General features: G+C 43.6%; 1 protein-coding gene across 1 annotated transcript in view; it reads right to left on the bottom strand.

Moving 5' to 3' along the window:
* SOS2 (SOS Ras/Rho guanine nucleotide exchange factor 2) overlaps window positions 1-12,025 on the bottom strand; it is a 282,480-nt gene that overhangs the window by 99,601 nt on the left and 170,854 nt on the right. The gene's annotated exons all lie outside the window — the stretch shown is intronic.

The following is a 12,025-nucleotide window of genomic DNA, read 5'->3' as shown; positions in this document are numbered from 1 at the left end:
CGGGCAAGACCTATTTGTTTTTAAACATTTGGTTACTAAGCGTTTTACCCTTAAAATGATAAGCCCTGTGAAATATGGGACAGTTTGTGATATGCTGGCGAACTGTAAAAATGAATCCTACACAGTAGACTATAAAGTTACCCAAAGTATGTAAATAACTCTTGGGCAGTATGGGAGAATAGCCAACAAGTATATGGTGAAAAAAACTTCATTACAAGAAGATGTGTTTTAACTGACAAAGGCATCAGCCAAACTTGTGCTGGCTGCTACTTACTTTTATCTTAGCTTTTTTTTTTAAAGATTGGAAGAGATAAATTCTCTGTCACAAAACACTTTTTGTAGGTGCTGGTCTATATTGCAGTCTCTACCTACTTCCAATTAGTGAGGAATGGATAATAATCCTATGTGTGAACCGAGACAACTATACATTTCTGAATTTCAAAAAGGAGGTTTCGAGCTGACCCGTGGTACCTCTACAAAAGCCCAAAATGCACCAGGACACAGACTCCACCTCAGACTGCTTTTGCCATATATATAAGTACAGAGATGTAAAGCCGCAACATCTTATGTGCTGATAGAAGAATAGGTTTCAAGAATGGAAATGATTGTTGAATGCCATACCATGAGCTTCCATCGGAGAAGGTGGAAGGGCACTACGGGCTGCAAACCGACTGTTTACAGTTAAGTTATATTTGGTGTTTGAAGCATGTGCTGTTATAGAACACATGCTTTGCATACACTGTAAAGTAATTCCAAACTGCCTAAAATGATGCCTTTTTGAGTACCATTTGTCAGTCACAGGCTTCATGTCTGTCATGGTATAGCATCCAAAAGCAACAAAGAGCTCGATCTCTCTACATGATTTGATACGGTCAATGTAGTATATAAGGTCCCTATTAACATCTAACATGTGCAGAACTCATTCAGCAACAATCTGAGGAGGGGTCAAAATGATGGTAAATCAATAATTTGATATATGGGGAAAGGGGAGACTACTCAATATTTGGCAGAAAACAGGATGTGCTCTCAGGGCAGCTGTTTTGTGTACAGGGCTGAAGTGATCTGATACTGCTAAACCTCGTAGTTCACTAACCCTGCAAGGGGAAGTGATTGTAACAATAAAGGTCACTTGCATGAATGCAACAGCAGTTACCATGAGTGTTGCGATTCAAATGGAGGTCCCATAAGTAGTGTAAGGACGATGTAAGGTCACATGACTAGAGGCAATCACAGTGGAATAAGACTTTAAGGCCTTTCATAAAAATCTTCACAACTGGGATTTTCAAGATGGACCAGTGTTCACTATTTTGCAGGTAAACAGCTACAAGTTATGTATATCTTATGAAAGAATAGAGTAGGCCTGTCTTTTGTAGGTGTAGCAATTAAATAATTTCTTGGACTTGGCTGTTTATTATGACCATCACAGAAATAATAGATCAATAATTTACGTTTAGCCGCATAGCATACACATGTAGTGGGTTTTCTGGCATCTTTAAGGTTTGCAAAGCTGTAGGTAGCAAATTCTAGGACTTTAGGTACCAAATTGAAAGATTCAGCGACCTTAGGTTGTGTTGGAGCAGCTGATTTAGGTACTGGGTGAGGAAGTCTGGGCACAGTTGTAGCTCCTTGTGAGGCCAGTCACACATCTCTAGGAGTAGAGAGCTCCACATATGTGGAGTCCAAGAACGCTATGACAATGAGCCTTGTTGGCAATTGCTTAATATTCCTCACCACATATGGAATAAGTGGTAAAGAGGGAAAAGCTTAATCAAGTATTTCTGACCACTGCTCATGGATTGTGGGTGTGGGTACCTGGAGGTGAAGATTTGGGGATTTTGAGTTCTTATACGCGGCAAACAGGCCTGTCACTGGGGTCCCCCCAATGGCAAAGGTATTGTTGTAGCACTGGGACATTGATATCTCACTCATATGTTTGCTGATGTATCCTGCTCAGCAGGTCAGCAAAGTTGCCGTCCACTGCAAAAGATGTTCCCCTAGGAGCAAAAACCTGGAGTCAAATGGTCCAGCGACAAATTATATGTGCTAGCACAGAAAATTATGGTGAGTTTGCACCTCCTTGTATCTCTGTACATCATACATAGTTGTCATACTGTCTGTGCAAATGAGCATTGTTTAGTTGTGAAAAGTTTGCAACACTAGCTGAAACACCATCAGTTCCTGTACACTGATGTCCTGGAGATGTAGCTACAGAGACCACAAGTTTTCCTTTTTCCACTATTGTAATTTGTGCTGAATACTGGACACCTCCATCACCAGATAGTCACACTGCCTAGTTGCTGGTGACCATTATCTTGCCAGGAACTACAGCAGAGGGCACACATGTAATGTGGTGTTCAGAACCAGTGCAACACTGGATGCCATAATTCCCACCAGTTTCATTATCAATCTCACGGTCAGAAGATAGTGTCTGGAAAAAGAGAAAACCCCTTCTGAATTGTCATCACTCTTCCTTTGCTGTGTTAGACTTTGCCAGTCACTGTAATGAGTTTGGCTCCCAAACACTGTTGTGTTTAGGTGATATTTGTAGGTGTTTTATGCCACTGATGGTGAAGCCCAGTGCGTGGAGGAGTGAGATGGCTTAGTGAGGTATGGTGCTTGGCTGTTGCTCTTTACCAACCAGTCATAAAGGCATGGAAAGAAGTGAACACTGAAGATGTGCTGCCACAACTGGTAGGCGTTTGGAAAACAATTGTGGGACTGCTGATCCCCCAAAAGGTAGGACTTTGAATTGATAATGAAAACTCCACTTCATACAAACCTTATGAACTGGCCATGAGCTGGATGAATGGGGATGTGGAAATAGTCTCTCTTGAGATCAAGGATCCCCATGGAGCCCCCAGTGCACAGCAGCAGAATTTCGTTTGGACATATGTCATCTTAAAGTGTTGTGACTTGATGTATCGGATGCTGAGTATGAACCGCAATGTAATGTCTTTCTTGGGGATTAGAAAGTACAGAGAATAGATTATTTGTCCTTACTGCTCTTGATGGACAGGTTCAATAGCTCCTTTTTGTAGACAGCCTGCACTTCTTCGAGCAGCAACCGTAGATGGCCTCAACTGATGCTTTACAGGCAGATTGTATTTTAGGTGGTGTGCTGTGAAATTCCAGGAAGTAGAATTGTTTGCTGTATGAGAGCACCCATTGGTTTGATGTTCCATCCTTACACTGTCCTTCCACAGCATGTCTTGAGCAGTTGGGGAATAATGCATGGAAGTTACTTGTTTGGAGGCAGAGGTGCCCTTGTTTTGAGCACCTCTGACCTTATTGCAACTGTTGCCCAGGAAGCTGCCTCCGGTGTATGGCTTGGAAATCTGGCCTTCTTGAAAGAGCTTCCGCGTTTGGCACAGCAAACCTTTCGTCATCCCTTCTTTTTTTGCTGTGTCCCATGTCTTTGTATGCTTGAGTTTGGAGAACACCCACAGCTATTGCCATCTTTCTGTCCCTCTTTATTTTCTCCTGCATAAAGTAGACCGGGGACCCAAAAGGATGTTCACCATCACAGGGCAAGTCGATGAAGTGCTGTTGCACCTTTTGTTGGGAGTGTTACACTAGTAGAATGTTGGTATGCACATTTTCATGCACTTTTAATTTCTTCTACTTAAAATAATGGCTGTATTTTTCAGTTTTCAATATGGCATAATGTCTACCAGCCACTTGGAGAAAGATGTCTGCTGTGTGTAAAGATTGCACTTTGAAAAGGGAAAAATTAAACTGGAGAATTAACTTTATATTTATGTGGATTCCATAAAACTCATCACTTAACTTTCTCTAATTTCCAAGTCTCATATTTACAAGCTGCAGGCATCTAGCTCCCAGTGGCCTGTATACATGGTGTCGTATTTATAACAGAAATATACAGCAATATGCTGAAATGGGAGGAATTGAAAGCGGAAACGTGCTTCATAAAACATTAAGACGTAAATGGCTTAATTGAAAGTGGAGAAAAACATTAAAACTTGATGTTCCATAGAAATATTTTTCTTCACTTTAAATTTCTCCCATGTAAAAGATTAATGTATTTTTCAGTTATAAATATGGCACAGTGTCTACTAGGAGCAAGAGTCCTACTGTTTGTAAATGGCATACTTTGAAAAAGGAGAAAATTAAGAGTTAATTAAATAACCAAGGTAATCTTTAATTTTCTCCCATTTAAAAGCATTCAGAAGAACATTTTGTTCTCACACTCCAATATAGAGTTGATAAGGACTTTTATTTAAGAGTTAAACAACCTCAGTGATTCATTTCTTCACCTCTGTGCCCCAGCCTAGGTCATACATCTAACTGAGAACTTCATTTTATCAGGCCCTGCTATCTGCTTTCTGCCACCTGATGATAATAATGTTAAATAAACACATCCTTTCCTTAACTTTAAAAGGAAAATGTGACCCTATGTTTAAAAATGAAATCAAGCCTGCAAGCTACTTTGAAGGTGACTACAAGCTACTGGTAGCTCGTGATCAACTGGTTGGAAACACCTGCTCCAGAGCTACTCTTGCCAACAGCATCAATTTTCATTCACCCCTTATCAGTTGGAGGAGTATTCCTTGCACCAAGCGTAAGTGCTCTTTTTTATACTATGTGGATGAGAAGACACTCAGGTGGAACATGCTCATACACGAAGATAGTGTCTTGCAGCGTCGCTTTGTACTTTTTCTCTATCCTAACTCGTAATTTCACTGAATCCTTGAAGTTCTCAGTCGAACACTTGAAAAAACTATGTTAATGAGACAGTTTTGAAGAACGTGCTTGTCAAGGTGATAGGTTGATGCACTATGATGCAGTATAACACTGTATGAGTCAGGGGATATAATTCTTATGGCTACATTCTATGTAAGGGAGGTAGAAATTGTTTTTGCCTTCGTATGACCTACACACAAGCTATACATGGAGTGCCAACATACACGCAATGGAGCGTGTGCCTGAGGATGACTGTTCCGGCCCCTAGTATGATTAGAAGAAATTACATTGCATAGGGATCAAAGTCTAGTTACAAGTGATGTTTTGAATCATCGGAGATGGCATTTTGAAATAATGAACTTTATTCTTTTTGCAGACCCCGATGGATTCTGAAACCCTCCTAGAGATTAAACATTTTTATCAGGAGGTTGTCCGGAAGAAGGTGGTGAGAGGTATGGGTAAAAGTCACTGAAATATGAACTGACATTCCACTTATGCCCACTGCCCATAACCACAGACATCAAAACATTTTATGTGCATAAGTATTGATTAGTGTAGGTGTAGGGAGCTGGCTATCTATTAGTGTACCAATATGAGGGGACAATAAGCAGATAGTCCAGGGCAATCCTTATTGGCTGACAGGGATTTAAAAAATAACCCTAAAAGCTCTTGTTTGTGATAGTGTAGGCGAGCAGTTAGGCTTATCAGAGGAGAGTGTTAAGCATCTTTTGCAGAGTCAGCAAGCAAGCCATAAACTCAAAGAGATCCAACACCAATTTATAAAAAGAACTCAGATTTGTATATGAATTTAGACACTCAGATCATAACACTCGGGCGAGTACTTTTCAAGAAATGAATTTTCATATGTTTCAAAAGTTCACATAGTGCAATTTCTGGAGCGGTAATGTTATCCAATGGGGGAAAAACAGATACTGCATTCAGGTACTTGGCAGAGACTTAAGGGACCCTCCTCCTGAACTTAAGGCGAGTATGGTACAAGGTCCAAGCAGCACCAACAGGTCACCCCGGGTGGCACCGGGGAATCTGGGTGCAGAGGTGCTTTTCACGTTCAGGTGCCCAATTTAAGTCTATGGGGATCGGTCTGGTCACAAACAGGCTGCAAACTGGGACGGGGGCGCCAGACTGGGTGAACCAACCGGGGTGCTCAGTCATTGAGATGCTCATGTACGTAGGGATACCGTTGGGTCACTATTCCTTGGGCTGTGGGGCTCAGGTGGAGTGGTGCTTCTAGGTGTCAGATTGTGGTGCAGGAGTTACTTGCGGTTTGAGGGGAGCTGCAAAAAGACCTGGCAGGAGGCGACTGGGTCCAGTCTTGCCAAACCCAAGGATGGGCTCAGCATTGGTGGGTCTAAGGACCCCGTTGGCAATATCATCTCCCTCGGACTCGGGCAGTGGGGCTCGAGTGCAGAGGTGATGAGGCGTTGGGTGGCGGCGGTTGGAGACTCACTCTTAAGTCTTGGTTCTGCTGAAAAGGTGCAAACAGGTCAGTTGGGTCACTCTCAATGTGGGTCTCACACTGCGTCTGATGTTCCTCGACATGCTGTTAGGTCTTCCTCAGCATTGGTGTTCGGACTGGACACAACAAGCCTTGGCTGCAGCAACTGCTCACTAACCTGGGGTACTGTTGCTGTGGGGCTCCTGGAGGGGTCAGCGTTTCGAAATTCGCTGGGAAGACGCTGCGGACCTCTCGAGTCTTGGTGGCCTCTTCCTGGTAGCTTGATCTCTCAGTGGACCCAAAGGTCAGCAACATGGTGGACCGTACAGCTGCTTGCTGTGCATGCGGATGCAGATAGCTCCTCTACTCCAAGGGAGATATTTCCTTGTTGCTGAGGTGCTGGGCAGTCCTAAAAGGGTTTTTGGGGAAGCTGTCCAGCTCTTTGTGAAGTTGGTCCAGCGATTGTCAAAGCAAAAGCAGACTGGCAGGTCTTTGTGCCAATCTTGGGTGCAGGTCTTCTGTTCCCACTCTCTTCTGCTCCCTTCTATCCTTCTCGGTTCCTTACAGTAGAAGTCTTGACTTAATCTGCTTTCCTGGTGTCAGGGGGTGCCCTAAATATTCGATCTAGTGGTGTGTTAATGGGAGTGACGGGTAGTAGTCAATGGGCTACTTACCCTTGAGGTCACTACACCCCTTAGATGAACACTTCCTGTAGGGAGTGGGCATCACCCTGTCCCAGAAACCTAATTCCACTGCACGCAAGATGGTGGATTTCTCCTTTTCTTGGTCACTTCAGGCTGCTCCCCTCCTATGGGTGTGTTCAGCTTGCAAGTGCAACATGCCTCCTGACTATCTAATTAACCTCCTGTCCTGGTGCCAGATGAGCCTCAAGGCAGGGAGGTCACCTCTCCCAGGTGTGAGGGAAGCTGGGATCGCATTTCAAAGGCAGCAGGGACTTTGAAGTTCCTGGCCTTGGTATGCATATTTACTAGCCATTCAGGCATTGTTTCTGACCACAGAGGGCAGGGGCTCTCAACTCCAGGGGGTCAGAAAGTCGTCTGTGGTAGTAAGGCTGCTCGATACCAGTCAGCCAGCACACTAGTGCCCCCTGGATGCATGTCATAATAAATCCAATACTGGCATCTGCATGGATTTATTAAGACAAGGTGTTTGATATCACTTCCAGGGTGAGCACGCCTGTGGGTAGGTGTCTCAAATTGAAGACGCCGATAGAAAAAAGCTATTGGCTGGATCGTGCTACTCCCTTAAGGGGCCCCCCATACGAAGAGGGCGGGGCGACTTTTTTTGTTTCAGACTACTGACGAGACAGTTCACATAAATGTAAGTGACTGCTACTTAGTTTTCATACACATAATTAGATAGTGTTTTCTTTCTTTTTGTATATAGCCAGGAGAAGTCCAGTTTGATGTAGGTCCTGATGAAGCGTTAGAGGATCTTCCACGACCAATATTACGCGAAACATGTTGACCAGACCCTAGGGGGCAGGTGACAATTTCCCAGTACTCCAGGCTTTCTTAAGTGGTTGAGCATTATTCTCGATTTCCACTTAATAGTGTTTTTAATCTTGATCGTAACCCCTATGGTTAGATATTAAACAGAATAAGTTCAGGGGTTGCTAATCAATCTTAAATCCTTTCCACTCTCCTGCCATTTAGAGTGTCTGACCTCCACAACTTCAACGGCAGCCACCACACACCAAAAAGATCTCCGGCAAAGAGCCCCCGAAAGGGGAGCCCGTCAGACAGTGCACCAGCCGGTCTGACGAGGAGCTTCCCGATGATGAAGCATGACACCCTTCTTGGGTGTGTGAGGGTTTTAGCTCCTAAACTTTAACTGTTCACCCTATAGTCAGGAACAGTGTACCTTTGTTATTGTTTGATATCAAACACCATTATTTTCCGTGCAGCCATCATGAAGCTGGGTCATTCGTAATGACCTGGGTCCGGTACATGTTCTAAGATGGCTGCCCGTCACTTGTAAAATCTTTTAATAGAACTAGACATCACAAGGGCATATCTGCTCATGCATACATGGCCTCACATGTATTACAATGCATCCTGCTGTAGGGCTCTTAAGGCCTGCTAAAGTGGTGTCTTACACACAATACATGCAGTGACTTTGGCATGGCACACAATGAGTGTGCAATGCTGTGTTATCACTCAGGGCTTGCACCCTGACATGCAGTTTCGTTGGCAGGCTGTGTGCAATTGGTGTGTGGGTCCGTTAGGGTGGCATAATATGTTCTGCAACCCTTAGGGACCCCTTTTACCATCCCTGCCCTTGGTACCAGCATACCATTTATTAGGGACTTACAGTGGTTCTAACGTCCTGTGCAAATTGTAAAACAATCAGACATACTTTGTTTTAAGGAAAGAGTACGGACACTGAGCTCTGGTTAGCAGGCCGCAGTGCACTGACAGTCGAAAACCAGCATCTAGTAGGCCTAAAAGGAGTCCAAAATGGGAGGGGGGGTGGGAGAATCTGCAGAGAAGCCCTGTTTCCTATAGTAGGAAAACCACCTTTTCTGTGCTGCCCTCAAATTTGTTATCTCTCTCTGGAGCCTATATTTGTTCTTGCTTTTGAACTCTGTGAGCTTAACCCCTACTAACCAGCGCCTGTGCACCCCATTTAAACATGCTTGAATTGGCATATTCCTAATTGGGATATTTAACGAACCTTTAAGTCCTCAGCATATGGTACAAGAAGAACACAGGACCTGGAAGTTAAATACTACTAGTTGACTGCACAACCTATTGCGTCATCCAATACAGTGGCAGCATAAACGTGGCTTCAGGCCTGCTTTTGAAGACAGATTCTCCCAGTGTAAAAACTGCAATTCAACATGTCAAAATAAACTATGACAGGTCAAAACCTCCATTGTAAATATTAATAAGGCACCCTACGTAGGCCTTGTACCGCACAAGGTATGGTGCATGGCATTAAAAGTAGGAAATGCAGAAATGTAATGTTAGCATGACCTTACAGTGACTAGTATTGACTAGCATTTTTCACCGTCCAAGGCCTAGCTGTGTGATGTAGTAAGTCAGAGAACAGATTAAAATGCTAATACTGTATTTTGGGAATGGGACTACCTAGAAAAATATTAAAAATCTACTTCAATGATGAAGTAGGCTTTTTAATAAACACTAAGAAAAGGTAACTTTTAGAAACTTACATTTTCCCTGCCTGAATTTCTGGGAGGCTAATTTGTTCTCCAACTTCTCCCAGCCAGTGATAGTAATTGCATGGGTGTGCAAAGGTATTGAAAAAACACACACACACACACACACACACACACACACACACACCTTTCTGCATACTGCAAATGTTCAAAAGTGGATAGGGATGGCCCCATGAGCTTTAATATGATTAGTTAGGGTGTGTCCAGGAGTCATTCCCAGGCATAAATGTGGCATCTCCATGCACCCACCACAGAACACTTCTTGGACCGGAAGACAATCAGAACTCTCCTGGACCTGAGGAAGTGCAGGAGAGGACTGGACCTGATTTCTGTTACCTGAGAGGAGCCCTGAAGGACTGGCAGGCTCCCTCTTGTACCTTGAGCAAAGAAGTGGGCTCCAAGGGTCAAAAGACTGACCTCCTGTTAAACAGACAGGGATATAACCAGCCAGAAGAGGCCTTTCCTACAACTGCCCAGGTAACCAGTAGGAACTGAACCTAGACTGGATCCAGCTGTTGGCCTCTGCCTAACACCCTATGAGTTTCTATGTGCCTCCTTTGGGGGCTTCAGATTTGTATTCCTGAGGCACACGTCCCAGTCTACAGTTAGCAATGACTATCACAGGCCCTCTGTGCTTGTTGGTGCTGTTCCTGCTTCACAAAATCTTATTTCCAGTTCCCCTTATTGGATTTTTGTAATTTTGGTGTCATTCTGTTTATTACAATTTACTCTATCCTTCTCATTCACTTTGTTTTTTTTATTGTTTTCGCATTTTTACTTTATTACTGCTTTGGTACTGAATATATACATTACACATTGTCTGTTCTGTGCCATATCTACCGGAGGACTGACCGCATGCTAATTTAGTGTCTTTGATGGTTAATCCTGACAAGGGTGATTGTTCTTTGACGTAAGTTAGTCATCCACCCCAATTTTTTAATCCAGTAACTTAAAGTAAGGACCATTACAAAGCTGAGTTTTTTTTTTTACTGTGTGAGGAATGCATGTGGGTGGGGAGTGGTTTGAAGGGTCTGTTCTTCGATATGTTAATCAAATAATTGTTTGAGAGTAAATAATGTGTGAATTTCGAGATAATGTTACAATTAATGGATTCTGTCTCTGGAAAATACATATTTTGTACAATAAAAGAAACATATTTCTAACACAGTTGTAAAATGCAACAGAGCCCAATTTTGATTTACGTAAATGGGTGTGGAGGTTTATAATAATGGTAATAGGTTATTAGGCAAAGGAAATAACTACATGCACCACTCTGTTCTAGAGAAGGTCTTAATGAGAAAGTCATTCTCCCCTTCCATCCCATGAGTTTAATTTTGTGGTGGTCTGTCGCTCGTTGTATGACAGGGTGATACGCAGTTCTGTCATCAGGCAGGAATGATCTAACTTTATAGGGCTCCAAGCAGGGCCTAAAGAGATCATATTATAATTAGGTCAAGGCTCATCTCAGTCATCAATGGAAATTAGGTTCACGTATCAATCTGGGTGTTCTGCAGAAGGTTCCACACCAGTGTTGGTGTAAAAAGACTGGGCCTAGATTAGTGAGAATGAGAGTGATGGTGCGGTGGTGGTGTGGGGTCTCTAGGCTTCTTCTTTGGAATAGGGTAATCCATGAGCTCCTATTGATTGAGAGCCTTTGAAGATACCCCCGCACAGGTAAGGCAGTGTCTTTTGGCATGCAGTTGGCCTGTTTGAGGTTGTGCAAGGATATGGTTAGAGACCAGATGGATGTAAAGCCTCCTTTAAAAGATGTCAGGCTGGTTGCCTTGGTCACTGGCAGGGAACTCAAATCGGACTTCAGCGTCCACCATGAAGATGATCTCAGTTCAGAGAGGCTCAGCAGGTTCTCAGCTTCAAGGCTCAGAGTCTAGGCTACGCTTCTGGGGCTAGACCAATCTCCAAAGCTGAAGGAGCTTTTTGGGGTAGCGGGGCGTCAGGAAACAGAGGGCAGTGCGGACTGTTGAGGCCTTTTCGAAAGCTGCTCAGGAGGGCACACATACTCTGGGGCTGTTCCTTGCACAAAGCCGACGCTCCAGTCGAGGTCAAATCTCAGATCGAAGATTCTTGCAGTGAAGGGTTTGTGAAATCCTAGATATGGTGTCAGCCCTGGATGGGAGTTTATCAGAGGGTATTGGAGAAGATTTTTCTTCGAAGCTCGAGTCATTAGATGAGACATACTCAAGACTCTATTCCTCATTTGTATCCAATCTAGCAGAGGGCTCACCCCATTCACTAAGTTCTTTTGCATTCTTTGACGCTGTGTCCAAACTTTGTCTTGACAAAGTCTCATCCCTGATTTGTACAATCCACCCACCATCTATCCTTTGGACTTTTGGCACTGAAAGGCTTTAGTGGCCAAGCAGAAGGACTCATCAAGGCCCCCAAAGAAGCAGAAGCTACAGATCAGATGCTGATCTCACCACAGGAATTTAGAGGAGACCTTAAAATGTGTGTGTTTCCATATTCTCCCCCTTCACACACGTCATTCTCATACAATCCTATCCTGGGCTTCTCAGCATGAACTGTATCTGAAGCTTCCAATGGTAGCACAAAGTCACATGTGACAGCTTGGCACTCTGTTATCCAGGTATCAAAGTCTTTGGCTTCTGTAGTGCAACTGTGCCAGACCACTCAAAGATACGTCTAAA

The sequence above is a fragment of the Pleurodeles waltl genome, chromosome 9 (genome assembly GCF_031143425.1).
Source record: "Pleurodeles waltl isolate 20211129_DDA chromosome 9, aPleWal1.hap1.20221129, whole genome shotgun sequence".
Classification (NCBI taxonomy): domain Eukaryota; kingdom Metazoa; phylum Chordata; class Amphibia; order Caudata; family Salamandridae; genus Pleurodeles; species Pleurodeles waltl.
Note: the sequence above shows the minus strand (reverse complement) of the source record. Positions and strands in the feature narration are given on the sequence as shown.